The sequence below is a fragment of the Macaca fascicularis genome, chromosome 4, assembly GCF_037993035.2.
Source record: "Macaca fascicularis isolate 582-1 chromosome 4, T2T-MFA8v1.1".
NCBI classification, from domain to species: domain Eukaryota; kingdom Metazoa; phylum Chordata; class Mammalia; order Primates; family Cercopithecidae; genus Macaca; species Macaca fascicularis.
In genome coordinates, this window is record NC_088378.1 from 21804466 (window position 1) to 21821864 (window position 17399).

General features: G+C 39.0%; 1 long non-coding RNA gene across 1 annotated transcript in view; it reads right to left on the bottom strand.

Annotated features, from left to right (window-relative positions):
• LOC135970394 (uncharacterized) overlaps positions 1 to 16817 on the bottom strand; it is a 118598-nt gene extending 101781 nt beyond the window's left edge. The window contains exon 1 of the long non-coding RNA XR_010586070.1: positions 16709 to 16817. This is a non-coding gene — a long non-coding RNA (uncharacterized lncRNA). The remainder of the gene's footprint in view (positions 1 to 16708) is intronic.
• Positions 16818 to 17399: the final 582 nt, after the last annotated feature.

Sequence of the window (17399 nt, forward strand, 5' to 3'; positions counted from 1 at the left end):
GGCACAACATGTAATCTCCTGGTGTGCCATTTGCTAAGACTGTTGGAAAAGCGCAGTATTAGGGTGGGAGTGACCCAGTTTTCCAGGTGCCGTCTGTCACAGCTTCCCTTGGCTAGGAAAGGGAATTTCCTGACCCCTTGTGCTTCCCAGGTTAGGTGATGCCTCACCCTGCTTTGGCTCACACTCCATGGGTGGCACCCACTGTCCTGCACCCACTATCCGACAAGCCCCAGTGACATGAACTGAGTACCTCAGTTGGAAATGCAGAAATCACCTGTCTTCTGCATCGCTTATGCTCGGAGCTGCAGACTGGAGCTGTTCCTATTCGGCCATCTTGGAACCCCCTCTGATTTTTATTATTAAAATAAAATAGAAAATAAATAAAATAAAGACTAGAAAAACCATACAAAAGATCAACAAAACTTAAGTTGGTTATTTTAAATGATAAAATCCACAAATCTTTAGTTAGAATAAGAAAAAGAAATGACTCAAAGTCACAAACAGAAGAGGAGTCATTGCAACTAATATAACAGAAATACAAAGGATCACTAGAGACTACTATGACCAACTATACAACAACAGATTGGATAAACTAGAAGAAATTGATAAATTTCTTCACATATATTTAGGTTGGTACAAAAGTAATTGCAGTTTTTGCCATTGCTATGCAGCCTACCAAGACTGAATCATCATGAAGAAATGGACAATCTGAAAAGACTAATAATGGGTGTTGAGATTCAATCAATAATAAAAAGTCTGCTGTAATAAAAACCTTAAGACCTGATGGTTGCCAATCTGAATTCTACCAAACATTTAAAGAACTAATACTGATCCTTCTGAAACTTTTCAAAAAAATGAAGAGGCAAAAATACTTCTAAACTTTTTACAAGGTCAGCATTGTCCTGATACCAAGGTTGGGCAAGGACATTACAAGAAAAGATTACAGGCTAATATCCTTGATGAACATAGTAATAAAAATCTTCAACAAAATACTAGCAAACCAATTCAAAAACACATTGAAAGGATCATTCACCATGATCAAGTGGGATTTATCCTTGTGATGTAAGGATGGTTCAATTTATGCAAATCAGTAAGTTATATATCATATTAACAGAATGAAAGACAAAAACATATGATCATCTGATTAGATGCAGAAAAAACATTTGACAAATTCAATATCCTTTCATAATAAAAACTCTCACTAATGTAGGTATAGAAGGAATGTATTTTAATACAATAAAGGCCATATATGTGAAGCTCACAACAATTATTATACTCAGTGGTGAGATTTGAAAGCCCTTGCTCTGAGATCCGGAACCAGACAAGATGTCCAGCCTTGACGCTTTTATTCAACATAGTATTGGAAGTCCTTGCCAGAGCAATTAGGCAAGAGGGAGAAATAAAGGGCATCCAAATAGGAAAAAAAGAATTGAAATTGTCACTGTTTCCTGATGAGATGATCTTATTTGTAACAAACCCTAAAGACTCCACCAAAAAACAGAACTATCAAACAAATACAGTAAAGTTGCAGGATACAAAATTAACACACACAAATCAGTAGTGTTTCTATATACTAAGAATAAACTATTTCCCCCCAAAATAAACAAATTTCCTTTTATAATAGCTATAAAAAATAGTACTTATACATACATTTAGCCAAGGAGATGAAAGACCAGTACACCAAAAAACTAGAAAATGTTGATGAAAGAAATAAAATACACAAATAAATGGAAAGATATCCTGTGTTCATGAATTAGAAAAATTAATATTGTTTAAATGTTCATATTACCCAAATCAATCTACAGATTTAATGCAATTCCCATCAAAATATTTAAAGCACCTGGTATTACAAAATAGGATTACAGGTCATTGTAAAGTAATTTATTTAACCAAAGTGATAATTCAAGGATTTATAAAAAGCTGAAAACCCTCATTCTTTGAGAGAGGAGACTTAATTTTCTAAACAAGAAACCCTAATAAAAAACAGGATGAAGCCAATTATATTGGTTTTATAAAATTTTGTAAGGAATCTATAAAACTTAATCTTGATTATAAAATATAACTTCCATAAGCCTTTTATAATCTTTATAACCTTTGTTAAGAGGTTGGTTAATGCTTCAAGAAAACCTTGTTAATCTGACACAGGGGTCCATGTACTGGTTTTGCATCAGTGTGATTTTGACACTAATGGTTAATTTATAGAGAAACTGAAGTTATTTTATTTTTCAAAATCAGCCCTTACTGTCTTATGTGCCAACCTCTTCCCTGATAGTCCCTGGGCATTGAGGACTTGAATAGCTTTAATTTCTTGCCCTGTGTCTCAGGAATGCAGTTTATTTTGATTGGCATCTTCTGTGGGGCCTAAAGATGAGGCCTTAATTGCTGTCAGTGTTTAAGATTTAGCAGGACTTAGTGTCCTTTTTAGACCCAGGAGTTAAAGCCCTCTAACTCGATGTTACAAGGACTTTAAAAGCACGTGTAGGAAGATACATGGATATAATGACCTTAATTTAAAAAATTTATCTCAGTTTTTTTCTAAGCAAACCAAAATGTAATAATAATATGACAACTTATTATATAAAAGTTTTTGATTTTTTAAAAATATATAAATCCTTTTATTGTGATTTACACTGATCATTCTTGACATGCTTTTATTTTCTGGTTTGTCCTGAACATCCCTCCTTTTTAAACAACCAGTTATTTTATTTTAGAATCAAATTTATCATATAACATTTGTTCTTATATAAAATTATTCTCTTTAAGTTTTTTTACCTCAAGAAAACCATTTATTTTTATAACTTTCTTTACATCTTTTTAAATTTCCTGGTACCTTTTACCTTGTTTTATACATAATTTTCAAAAAAGTTTCTAATTAGACAAAACTTTTTCACTTTTTTGTTTTTAAAAAAGGATACACTTTTTTATTTTTATTTGTTTTTATTTATTTATTTGAGATGGAGTCTTGCTCTGTTGCCCAGGCTGGAGTGCAATGGCATGATCTCGGCTCACTGCAAGCTCCACCTCCTGGGTTCACACCATTTTCCTACCTCAGCCTCCTGAGTAGCTGGGACTACAGGCGCCTGCCACCACACTCAGCTAATTTTTTCTATTTTTAGTAGAGATGGGATTTCACTGTGTTAGCCAGGATGGTCTTGATCTCCTGACCTTGTGATCTGCCCATCTCAGCCCCACAAAGTGCTGGGATTACAGGCATGAGCCACCACGGCCCCACATTTTTTATTTTTAAAAAAGGACACACCTTTTTATTTTTAAGGCAGGAATGTTTTCCTACAATATATGTTTATTGGAAAATGCCCAAATAATGAAATCTGTATTATTTAATTTAATATAACTTTATATTCTAAATTATGACCAGCTTGTCTACAAGTATTTGTCCCATTATATTTACCTAATTATTTTATTTTAATCGTTAACCTAAATTATTTATGAAAACAGTAATAGTCACAATTTAAAGTTATGAAGCCACCATTGCAAAATTATAACTGTGACAGTGAAAAAAAGTTGACCTAACTGACTCCATCTTGCTCTTAACCTGCAAACTGTCTTTGTTCATTCCTGGGCATAGGCTGAACTAATTTTGGGAGGAACTTAGTTTATAATTTAGCTTTGAAACAAAGGTAACAGTACTTTCCCAAAACAAACCTTCTTACTGTCTGTGGACTAGACTGCCTAAAGCCACAGGATTAGAAGTTATGGTAATTTTACTAAATTCAAGATGCAGCTATTTTCATTAAACCCATATTAATGTCTTATTTATTAAAAATAACACAAGTGCAAATCATTCTGTTTTGGGCTGGGTGTGAGGAGGGGAGGTGATAAAAGGACTATAGGGTGGGGGAGCGGAGGCTGAGGAAAAATTGGGACCTAGCTCGGCCTGGAGAGGAGGGGAGAGGTCAGATGGGTCTGTAGAAAGGAAGGTTAGAAAGACTCAGTGACGCTTGGGGTTGGGACTGAGGGGACAAGCGGGAGGGAAAGAAGGAAGATTTGGGACAAGTTGCATTGGGAACAGAGACTAGGGAGGGACCAATGTGTAAAAGAATGCCTGGACATCAGGCACCTCAGACTGTTTGCCCATTTTACGACAAGAATTATTTAGATCTTGTAGGATGGAAAAATCGAAAGTGCCATTTTCTGGCTATTTGGAACTACTGTCGAGTTTGTATTGGGGTTAAGGGCACTGTAGAAGAAAATAAGGCATTTAGGTTTTATATCACGTGTGAGTTGAAGAGGTTTTAAGTTCTTGAGAACGCAGGTTACGGAGAAGAAGGAGGAATGGAGGGTGGAAGGTTGCCCATGGTGAAGGAGGCAAGCCCAGAGAAAAGGGAGAGTAGAGACACAGAGAGATGGAGTTTGGGGGTTCTTGCCCTCCAGAAAAGCAGGAAAGGGGTCAGGGAGCAGAAATAAAGTATTGGGGCACAAAAATAAGAGGCCAGGATGCAAAAATAAGAGATCAGGGCGCAAAAATAAGGGCACAAAAATAAGAGGTTGGGGTTCTTGCCCCTCCCCCAGAAAAGCAGAGGAGTAGAAACAGGGAGAGAAGGGGTCGGGGTGCTTGCCCCTCCCCCAGAAAAGCAGAGACAGGGTAGAGACAGGGAGGGTAGGGGTTGGGGTGCTTGCCCCTCCCCTAGAAAAGCGGGACTTGCCGCTTAGGGTGAAGGACCAAGGCAGGCGTCCCTGCAGCGTGGTCAGACTCCCCTGGAGCGTGGGTGAGTAATCAGAGAGGAGTCCCTGCAATGATTAAACACCAAGGGAAGGCTGCCTTCCCCAGTCTGTGACCCGCCCCGGCGTTTTGGGTCCGCGGATAAAACGTGTCTCCTTTGTCTCTACCAGAAAATGAAAGGAATTGAAATTAAGAGAAGGGAGAGATTGAAGGGTGGTGCCAAGATTGAAAGGAGAAAGAGGTTGAGGGATAGTGAGAGAGGTTGGAGAAGAGTAAAAAAGAGGCCGCTAACCCGATTTAAGATTGGTGAGATGTTCCTTGGGCTGGTGGGTCTGAGGACCCGCGGTGGTAGGTGGATCTTTCTCATGGAGCAAAGAGCAGGAGGACAGGGGATGATCTCCCAAGGGAGGTCCCCTGATCCGAGTCATGGCACCAAAATGTCATGTGCATCCGTGTGAAGAGACCACCAAACAGGCTTTGTGTGAGCAACATGGCTGTTTATTTCACCTGGGTGCAGGCGGGCTGAGTCCAAAAAGAGAGTCAGCCAAGGGAGATAAGGGTGGGGCCGTTTTATAGGATTTGGGTAGGTAAAGGAAAATTACAGTCAAAGGGGGGTTGTTCTCTGGCGGGCAGGAGTCAGGGTCACAGGGTGCTCAGTGGGAGAGATTTTGAACCAGGATGAGCCAGGAAAAGGAATTTCACAAAATAATGTCATCGCTTAAGGCAAGGACTGGCCATTTTCACTTCTTTTGTGGTGGAATGTCATTGGTTAAGGCAAGGCAGGGCATTTGCACTTCTTTTGTGATTCTTCAGTTACTTCAGGCCATCTGGGCCTATACTTGCAAGTCCCAGGGGATGGATGGCTTGGCTTGGGCTCAGAGGCCTGACACATTTGACTAGTTATTTCTTTTTTCTTTTTTCTTTTTTTTTTGAGATGGAGTCTCGTTGTGTCTCCCAGACTGGAGTGCAGTGGCACGATCTCAGCTCACTGCAAGCTCCACCTCCCAGGTTCACGCCATTCTCCTGCCTCAGCCTCCTGAGTAGCTGGGACTACAGGCGCCTGCCACCACGCCCAGCTAATTTTTTGTATTTTTAGTAGAGATGGAGTTTTACTGTGTTAGCCAGGATGGTCTCGATCTCCTGACCTCGTGATCCACCCGCCTTGGCCTCCCAAAGTGCTGGGATTACAGGCTTGAGCCACCGCGCCCAGCCTCGTTATTTCTTTTTTAGTATCTTATTTAAGTGCTTTTATTTTTCTTTAAGCCAACTAATTAGAGCTCCTTTATGTATTTTCAGTAGTGAGGCATTGTGTACACAACAATTAAATATATATATAAGGATGTATTAGAAATGCCAATACAAGTACATTTTATAGATTTATAAAGATGTACCCTCAATTCTTTTTTCCCTTAGATTCTTGGTAACCTGTAACCTGTTTTATAACCCTAGGCAGCTGTCAGCTAAATATCCTTAAATTTGCACATTAAAGGAAACAACTCAGGTGAAAATCAAATAGCAAAATTTACATCATAAGGTACAGAGAGAAAAAAGTCTGGTGGTGCTAGAGGGAAATGCTTTTATTTTACTTTGAGCCAAATTAAACATAAAATTAAACTACATTCTTCCTTAAAAATCCAAGAGTAGCCTCTGTTACAATATCTATTTTACTCAAAAAATCAGGTGAAAACAGAATTCAGTCAACTGAGAAGGAAAAGAAAAAAAAACTTTTGCTCAAGAAAAAGACTAGGTCTTAGGAGAGAAAAACAAACAACAGCAAAAACAAAAACACGAAGAAGGCCTTTCAAATACAAACATGAATACATGCATACATACACACACATCTTGGACGTTAGCCTTTTAATTAAGCTAACTTTTAATCATTGAGCTTCTTAAAAAATTTTTTTAAAATCTTATTACCATATTTCAGCTAGGGCAAAATGCCATTTTAGATGTATAGCCATTGTTTTTTCAGTTTGATATGGCTGGCCAAAAGGTGGCCTTGTTATGTAAATAAAGCTCCTTTTCTAGTTAAAATTAAGAATCTTGTATTTTTTTTCCCCCATTTGCTGATCATTTTCTTCCCACTTCAGAGGCCTTGTTCCCCCATAATTTAGGGTTCCCCTTCAGATATTTTTCTTTCACAAAGTCATACAATTATATGGAAATGTAAAAACCTGCTGGAGAATGACTTTTGGGTAAACAATGGAATTAAGGCAGAAATCAAGAAATTCTTTGAATCTGATGAGACCAAAGACACAACATACCTGAATCTCTGGGACGCAGCTAAGGGAGTGTTAAGAAGGAATTTTATAGCACTAAACACCCTTGTGAATGTTTGGGGGAAGGAGAAAGGACAAGATGGAGGAAGGTGAACAAGAAGGCATAATCCATGTTGCTTCCGGGTTCTTCCTCACCAACTTTCCCGCGCGCGGGAAAATGCAGCCCGCCCCGGGAAGATGCAGATCAACCGAGCATGCGCCAGGTGATGTCGATCTGAAGAGATCAAAACTTACCCGGCCACGCCTACGGAGACGCCCCTATCACACCCTTATCCTGCCCACTGCCCTCCCCCTTCCAGTACCAATGCATAAAAGTCTGCCACTGGCAGGAGCCAGCGTGACTTCTTCGGCCCCCTCATTTGTGGACCGGAGAACATCACCCGAGAGCGCCAGCGTGACTTCCCTGGCCCCCCACACCCGAGGACCAGAGAACTTCGCCCGAGAGTGTGTGCATATTTGCAATAAAAGACTGCCACTTTCTTACGTACTTTGGCCTCATGTTTAATTACTTAGCTCTCCTAAATTAAGTTACATTAAATTAAATTAAAACAGTGAAAAATTTAGAAATATCTCAAATTAACAAACTGACATCACAAATAGAAGAATTAGGGAAGCAAGAGCAAACCAACCCCAAAGCTAGCAGAAGATAAGAAATAGCAAAAATCAGAGCTGAATGGAAGGAAGCTGAGGCACACAAAAAATATGCAAAAGATCAATGAATTCAGGAGTTTGTTCTTTGAAAAAAATAATAAGACAGATAGATGGCTAGCTAGACTAACAAATAAAAAAGAGAGAAGATCCAAATAAACACAATTAGAAATGACAAAGGGGACATTACCACTTACCCCACAGAAATACAAAAAAATCCATCAGAGACTACAATGAATACTTCTATGCACACAAAATACAAAATTTAGAAAAAATGGTTAAATTTCTGGACACAAACAGCCTCCCAAGATGGACCCAGGAAGAAATAACATCCTTGAACAGAGCAATAACAAATTCTGAAACTGAATCAGTAATAAAAACTTTACAAACCAAAAAAAAGAAAAGCCCAGGACCAGAAAGATTCACAGCCAAATTCTACCAGATGTATGAAGAAGAGTTGATGCCATTCCTACTGAAATGTGATTTACTACGTAAACAAAATTAAAGAATAAAACCACATGATTTTCTCAAAGATACAGAAAAGGCTTTCAATAAAATTCAACATCCCTTCAGGTTTCAAACCCTCAATAAACTAGGCTTTGAAAGAACATACTTTAAAATAATAAAACTATCTATGACAAACCCGTAGCCACATCATTCTGAATGGGCAAAAGCTAGAAACATTCCCCTTGAAAACTGGCACAAGACATAGTATTGAAAGTCCTTCCCAGAGTAATCAGGCAAGAGAAAGAAATAAAAGCTTCCCAAATGAAGACAGAAAATCAAGCTATCCCTGTTTGCAGATGACATGATTCTACATCTAGAAAACTCCATAATCTCTGCCCAATAGCTTCTTGATCTGATAAAAAATTTTAGCAGTTTCAGGATAAAACATAGACACACAAAAATCAGTAGCATTTCCATACACCAACAACATCCAAGTCAAGAGCCAAATCAGGAAGCCAACTCCATTCACAATTGCCACAGAAAGAATAAAATACCTAGGAATACAGCTAACCAGGGAAGTGAAAGATCTCTACAACAAGAATTGTAAAACACTACTCAAAGAAATCAGAGATGATACAAACAAATGGATAAACAGTCCATGATCATGAATAGGAAGAATAAATATTGTTAAAATGACCATACTGCCCAAAGCAATTTATAGACTCAATGCTATTCCTATCAAATACTAACATTCCTCACAGAATTAGAAAAAACTATTTTAAAATCCATGTGGCACCAAAAAAAGAGCCCAAATAGTCAAGGCAATCCTAAGCAAAAAGAACAGAGCTGTAGGCATCATGTTACCTGACTTCAAACTATACTATAGGGCTACAGTAACCAAAACAGCATGGTACTGGTACAACATTAGACACATAGACCAACAGAATAGAATACAGAGCCACTCCTACAACCATCTGATTTTCAAAGAATTTGACAAAACAAGCAATGGAAAAAGGACGCCTTATTCAATAAATGGTGCTGGAATAATTGGTTAGCCATATGAAGAGAATTGAATCTAGACTCCTAACTTACATTGCATTAAAAAATCAACTCAAGATGGATTAAATACTTTATTGTAAAACATAAAACTATAAAAGTCTGGAATTTGACCCAGGAAACATCATTCTGGACATAGGACTTTGTAAATATTTCATGACAAAGATGCTAAAAGGAATTGTGACATAACAAAAATTGACAAGTGGGATCTAAGTAAACTAAAAAGCTTCTGCACAGCAAGCAAGAGAAACTATCAACAGAACAGACCACCTACAGAATGGGAGAAAATATATGCAAACTATGCATCTGAGAAAACTCTAATATCCAGAATCTGTAAGGAACTTAAACACATTTACAAGAAAAAAACAACCCCCTTAAAAAGCGGGCAAAGGACATGAACTGACAGTTAGAAAGAAGACATACATGCAGCCAACAAGCATAGAAAAAAGCTCAACATCGCTAATCATTAAAGAAATGCAAGTCAAAACCACAGTGAGACACCATCTCACACCAGTCAGAATAGCTATTACTAAAATGTCAAAAAATAATAGATGCTGGCATAGTTGTGGAGAGAAGAGAATGCTTATACATTGTTAGTCAATGTAAATTAGGTAAGCCATTGTGGAAAGCAGTGTGGTGATTCTTCAGAAAACATAAAGCAGAACTACCATTCAACCCAGCAATTCCATTATTGGGTGTATAACCAAAGAAATATAATTGTTCTACCATAAAGACACATGCATGCTTATGTTCATTGCACCACTATTCACAATAGCAAAGACATGGAATCAACTTAAATGCCCATCAATGGTAGACTGGATAAAGAAAATGTTGTACATACACACCATGGAATTCTATGCAGCCATAAAAAATAATGTGACTATGTTTTTTGTTGCAACCTGGATGGAGCTGGAGGCCATTATCCTAAGCAAGTTAACAGACAAACAGAAACCTAAATACCGTCTATTCTCACTTATAAGTGGGAGCTAAACCAGGAGAATACATGGAGACTAGAACAACAACAGACACTGGGGCCTTGTTGGTATAATACTTATTACCCGGGTGGATGAAATTTTATGTTTCAAATTCCTGTGACACGCCGTTTACCTATATAACAAACATGCACAATGCACATGTATCCCTGAACCTAGAAGAAAAGTTTAAAAAAGAAATGTGATACATGTATAAATGACTGGATACTTTGCTAATAATTAAATCTAAATTGTGGTGAGTAATAAAAATATAGTATGGAAGTTACATGGTTTGTAGTTTGTTCACTCCAAATCTCATGTTGAAATGCGATTCTCACTGTTGGAGATGAGATCTAGTGGGGGTGGTTGTATCATGGGGATGGATCCCTCATGAATGGCTTAGCAGCACCCCTTGGTGATAACTGAGCTCTCATTTTGAGTTCATGTGAGATCTCATTGTTTAAAAGTGTGTTGCACCTTCTCCCTTTCTTTCTTTCTCCTGCTCTTGCCATGTGATTCACCTGCTCCTGCTTTGCCTTCTTGAGGCCTCACCAGAAGCAAAGCAGATACTGGTGCATGCTTGTACATCCTGCAGAACTGTGAACTAATTAAATTTCTTTTCCTTATAAATTACCCATCCTCAAGTATTTCTTTATGGCAGCACAAGAAAGGCCTAATATAGGAAGTTCCTCAAAAAACTGAAATTAGAATTACCTTTCATCCAGCAATCCCATTTCTGGATATTTACACAACAGATTTATTATCATTTTGTCAAAGAGATGTCTGCATTCCCATATTCACTGCATCACTATTCACAATAACCAAGTCATAACATCAACCTAAGTGTCCATCAACAGACGAACGGATAAAGAAATGTGGCACATATACACAATGGAATGACATTCAACAAGTCTCTAGAAAGTTCCAAACTTTCCCATGTCTTCCTATCTTCTTATGAGCTCTCCAAACTGTTTCAACCTCTGCCTGTTACCCATTTCTGAAGTTGCTTTCACGTTTTGGGGTATCTTCACAGCAGCACCTGCTACCCGGTACCAACTTACTGTATTAGTCCATTCTCATAGTGCTAATCAAGACATATATGAGACTGGGTAATTTATAAAGAAAAAGAGTTTAATAAACTCACAGTTCCACATGACTCATTATCATGTGAGAGAAGGCGAAGGAGGAGCAAAGGCCTGTCTTACATGGTGGCAGGCAAAAAGAGCATGTGCAGGGCAAATGCCCTTTATAAAACCATCAGATCTTGTGAGACTTATTCACTCTCATGAGAACAGCATGGGAAAACCCCATCCCCATCATTCAATTATCTCCCACCAGGTCCCTCCCACAACACATGGGGATTATAGGAGTTACAATTCAAGATGAGGTTTGGGGCATGGTGGCTCACACCTGTAATCCCAGCACTAAGGAAAACTGAGATGGGCCAATGACTTGAGGTCAGGAGTTTGAGACCAGCCTGAAAAACATGATGAAACTCCGTCTCTACTAAAAATACAAAAATTAGCTGGGGATGTTGGTGGGCACCTGTAATCTCAGCTCCTGGGGAGGCTGAGGCAGGAGAATCACTTGAATTCAGCAGGCAGAGTTTGCAGTAAGCTGAGATTATCCCACTCCACTCCAGCCTGGGCAACAGAGCAAGACTCTGTCTCAAAAAAAAAAAAAAAAAAGAAGAAGAAGAAGAAGACGACGAAAATAAAAGAAAAAAAACACGAGATTTGGGTGAGGACAGAGCCAAACCATATCATTCTGCCCCAGGCTCCTCTCAGATCTTATGTCCTCACACTTCAAAACCAATCATGCCTCTCAACAGTCTCCCAAAGTCTTAACTCATTTCAGCATCAACTCAAAAGTCCACAGTCAAAAGTCTCATCTGAGACAAGGTAAGTCCTTCCACCTATGAGCCTGTAAAATCAAAAGCAAGTTAGTTACTTCCTAGATACAATGGGGGTACAGGCATCAGGTAAATTCACCCATTCCAGCTGGGAGAAATTGGCCAAAACAAAGGGGCTACAGGACCCATGCAAGTCCAAAGTCCAGCAGGGCAGTCAAATCTTAAAGCTCCAAAATGATCTCTTTTGACTCCATGTCTCACATCCAGGTCATGCTGATGCAACAGATGGGTTCCCATTTTCTTGGGCAGCTCCACCCCTGTGGTTTTGCCAGGTAGACCACCCTCCTGGCTGCTTTCACAGCATGACATTGAGTGCCTGTGGCTTTTCCAGGTGCACAGTGCAAGCTGTCAGTGGATCTACCATTCTGGGGTCTGAAGGATGGTGTTCCTCTTCTTACAGTGCCCTACTAGAGACTCTGTGTGGGGACTCCCACCTCACATTTTCCTTCCTCACTGCCCTAGCAGAGATCTTCCATGAGGGCTTTGCCCTTGCAGCACAACTCTGCCTGGACATTCAGGCATTTCCATACATCCTCTGAAATCTAGGTGGAGGTTGCCAAACCTCAATTCTTGATTTCTGTGCACCTGCAGGCCTAATACCACGTGTAAGCTGCCAAGACTTGGGACTTACACCTTCTGAAGCAATGGCCTGAGCTATACGTTGGCCCATTTTAGCCACAGCTGGGATGCAGAGCATCAAGTCCCTAGACTGCACAAAGCAGCAAGGCTCTGGGCCCATGAAACCATTTTTCCTCCTAGCCTCTGGGCCTGTGATGGGAGGGGCTGCTGTAAAGGTCTCTGACATGCCCCGAAGACATTTTCCCTTGTGTCTTGGCGATTAATATTTGTTTTCTCATTACTTATGCAAATTTCTGTAGCGGCTTGACTTTCTTCTCAGAAAATGAGTTTTTCTTTTTTATCGCATTGTCAGGCTGCAGTTTCTGAACTTTGATGATATGCTTCCCTTTTAAACATAAGTTCCAATTTCAAATCATGTCTTTGTGAATGAATAAAGCTAAATGCTTTGTAGATCACTCAAGTCATCTCTTGAATGCTTTGCTGCTTGGAGATTTCTTCCACCAGATGCCCTAAATCCCTTCTCTCAAGTTCAAAGTTCCACAGATCTGTAGGGAAGAGGCAAAATGCCACCTATCTCTTTGCTAAAGCATAGCAAGCATCACCTTTGCTCCAGTTCCCAGTAAGCTCTCAACTGCATCTAAGACCTCCTCAGCCTGGGCTTCCTTGTCCATATTACTATTAGCATTTTGGTCAAAATCATTCAACAAGAATCTCCAAAGTTTCCCACATTTTCCTGTCTTCTTCTGAGCCCTCCAAAGTGTTCCAACCTCTGCCTGTTGCCCAGTTTCAAAGTCGCTTCCACATTTTTGGTTATCTTAATAGCAGTACCCCACTTCTGGTACCAATTTACTATATTAGTCCATTTTCATACTTCATTTGCTTATATGAAGAAATACCAGAGACTGGGTAATTTATAAAGTAGAAGAGGTTTAATGGACTCACAGTTCCACACGGCTGGGGAGGCCTCACAATTATAGTGGAAGGTGAAGGAGCAAAGGCACATCCTGCATGACAGCAGTCAAGAGAGTGGGTACAGGGGAACTTCCCTTTATGAAACCATCGGATCTCATGAGACTCATTCTGCATCATGAGAACAGCACAGAAAAAACCTGCCCCTATGATTCAATTACCTCCCACTGGGTCCCTCTCATGACATGTGGGGATTATGGGAGCTATAGCTCAAGATGATATTTGGGTGGAGACACAGTCAAACCATATAAGATGGTTAAAAAATATAAAATCTCAGTTAGACAGGCAGAATACTTTTTTTTTGAGTTCTATTACACAGATTACACAGCATGGTAAATATAGTTAACAATAGCATATTATACAATTCACAATTGCTAAGAGTAAATTTCAAATGTTCTCACCACAAAAATAAGTATTTGAGGTGATTAATATGTTAATTTGCTTGAGCTAATTATTCCATATTTTGTTCATAAATCATAGCATTACTTTGTATCCCATAAATGTATATCATTATTAATAGTTTAAAATACAATTTAAAAAAATTTTCGTTAGAATGCAAGTTTCAATATTTAGGACACATGGAAAAAGCCTCTTTTTATATTATGTCAAAAAGCAAATGAATTAAAGATGTGGTTACAAACATGGATATTTGGTGTATTTGGATAAGTTAAATGAACTGTCTATTTTTAAAATAACTGTTATTTAATAGAAATTCAGGAGATTCAGATTATCATCCTACTTCTGGAAAAAAACAAAAACAAAAACAAAAAAAACAACTAGACCTATAATTCTGAGAGGGGCAGGAGGAAAGGAGCCTTTTTAAAAATGACTCTCCTGGGCCAAGGGCTCTGCATATATTCTCTCCAGCTACCTAGCTTATGCTGTTTTGAATCGGTTAACTTCTCTGTGTCTGATTCCCTCACCTTCAAATTATGTTGTTGGATCTGGCCAGGGTTTCTTAATTGAGTTCAATGCATGGGATTCAGGGTGGTCTGTATTCTCTAAAATTACATGAAACATTATGAGTACATGTATATGCAATTTTCTGTGGGAGATGGTCCAGAGCTTCCATCCATTTCTCAAAGGGATTTATTTGGATTCTGAAAAACAACGAACTAATTCATTTAGAGCAAACTGGGTATGTGTGCCCCTGGGATTATGCACAGTTTCCATGGGGTATGAAGGCATGGAAGGGTCTAAGAACATCTATTTTTGTTCCTCAACTTTCTTTTCTTTTTTTTTTTTTTTTTTTTTTTTTTGAGGCGGAGTCTCGCTTTGTTGCCCAGGCTGGAGTGCAGTGGCCGGATCTCAGCTCACTGCAAGCTCCGCCTCCCGGGTTCAAGCCATTCTCCTGCCTCAGCCTCCCGAGTAGCTGGGACTACAGGCGCCCGCCACCTCGCCCGGCTGGTTTTTTGTATTTTTTAGTAGAGACGGGGTTTCACTGTGTTAGCCAGGATGGTCTCGATCTTCTGACCTCGTGATCCGCCCGTCTCGGCCTCCCAAAGTGCTGGGATTACAGGCTTGAGTCACCGCGCCCGGCTGTTCCTCAACTTTCTTGTGCATTGTGTGCTAAAATGGATCTTTCTGAGAAAAGACAAGTAAGAAAGCCCCTTTGATGGAAGGCTGATTCTCCTCTCCTACCTGAATATAAAATTTTACATTTTCTGCCAGTATCCATGAAACAGTGACAGTCTAACTTGTTAGCTTGCAAGCAGGGTGACAATCCCAAACTCGTCACAGTTCTCAATAGTTACTATCTAAATTTTGTTTTTATTTGCTTACTTATATATGATCTGTCTACTTCTGTAGAAATTAAGTTCTATTAGGGCAGAGACTTTGACTTTTCACCCTGTATCTTAAGCATGTAAAACAGTTCTTGGTACATAGTAGATATTCAATAAATATTTTCTGACTTAGTAAATAAATCGATAAAATATTTTCTTGCACAGTTTCCTAGCATAACTTTTCAAAAACCAATAGGACCATTTTCCTCATCATATTCTAAAACTAAACAAACTCCTATTTTTCTGAGTTATGTGCTATTTTTCTCGCAATTGTCCATTGTTGGTGTGCCCAGCAGGCATCCTATCCTAAAACCAAACGAAGTCTTATTTTCCCTAAATTTATGTTGCCTAGATCATTTTTCTTCCTAACTAGAGTATTACTTAAAGTTTTTTCTCAGCATATTCATGTTGTTTATTATTTCTTCTACAGCACATTACATTTGTTCCTATTATAGTGGGGAATACATAAGAGTACAGAGAGTAGTATTACAGACTGTATAGAGCCAAGTTGCTTCTTTGCCTAATGCTGGCCCTACCCCTTACTAGCAGTATATCCTTGAGCAATTTACTTAAGGCTTCTAAATTTCAATTTCTTCATCTTTAAAATAGGGATAACAATAATGCTTAATTCATAGGATTGAGTCTATAGTCCGAGATAACTTATGTAAAGTTCTTAGCAGAGTCTATAATATGCATTCACTAAGTGTGAGCTGAGTTGTCTAAGGAATTTGATTATGATTATTCCTTCCTATGAGTCTGACAATGCCTCAGAGCTAGAACTCTGCCAACTTTGTGTATATGCTCTTTCTTCCACACCAAAGGAAATTACAAAGCCAGTGAACAATAATAGGCCCAGAAAAGTAAACCTCTGGGACGTGTCACTAAACTTTCACCCAGCTTTTTATTTGCTGCAGATGATCTGAGAATCCTTCTCTAAGGTGAAAGAAGAGCAAAAGACATGGTCAAATCTTTTGAGAAGTTCCAGGAAGTGAATAGAAGGAATTTTGGTTTTGATCTGCATGTCTATGTTTGTGGAAGTTGAAATTTTAATGCATTTCCTTGGTCAGAATCGCCCCACAAATGATTGTCTCAGTGCTCTGCTTCATTAAAATTAAAGAAGAATAATATGACTCAAGTCTCATTTTACTAGACTGGAAACTGAGGCGATGTGGTAATGGGACAAAATGTGGTAATGGGACAAAAATTACAAAAATGGAGATGCAGATTCTGGCTGAGTAGATTTTAATAAATCTAGAACCCAAGTTTAAGCATAAAAACCTGAGGTGCATAATCACTACGTTACTAGATAGTAACATAACCACATAATCCTGGTGTTAAGTTTTATTTATTTGTAACTACAAAGACTGAGAAAAGTTTCTTACCAAATAGAAATATTGAAGATGGAGATGCTTCCTTTGTGAGGTGGTACAAAGGCTCCACAGACTCAGATTCATGTTTCCTGAATGTCGGCAGTCCCCAGTCATGTGCAACTGCAAACCCAAATGAAGCCACCGTTCATCAAAAACTCCACGTCGACAGCAGCACAAGTGGCTGCTAAAAAAATAGACTGAAATGCTGGTGGTTATAGATAGATTTCTAGAAATAGATGTATTCCAGAAAACAGAAACAGAAAAGCCTTGACATTCTCAGATGGTGTTATATTTACAAGTTGCTCTGGCAAGTGAAATTGAAAGCTGGTGACAAAGCAGTCACCAGAAAATAAGTAACAGAAACAGCCCCTTGGGGCTGTGACTGAGGATGACACTTCGTTACATCAGACAGAAAATGTTTCTTAACTAAAGCTAAACCAAATGAGTGTGAGACAGGAGTAACATAAACAGCAACTCCACAGTCGTCACAGGATCAGTAACAAATGTAAAATGCAGAAATACACTGGGCACATATTCTTACGAGAGCATGATTATCATCATCATTATTAGCAGCAACACTGTGTTCATGCTCAGGTGATCACACACCATGAACTCTGCTTTGTTTGGGCAGTATAGTTTACTCCTGTCCTGGCCACCCTGCCTGTTAGGGTTCCTTTTCCCTCTTAAGTATGTCCTGGTTTGA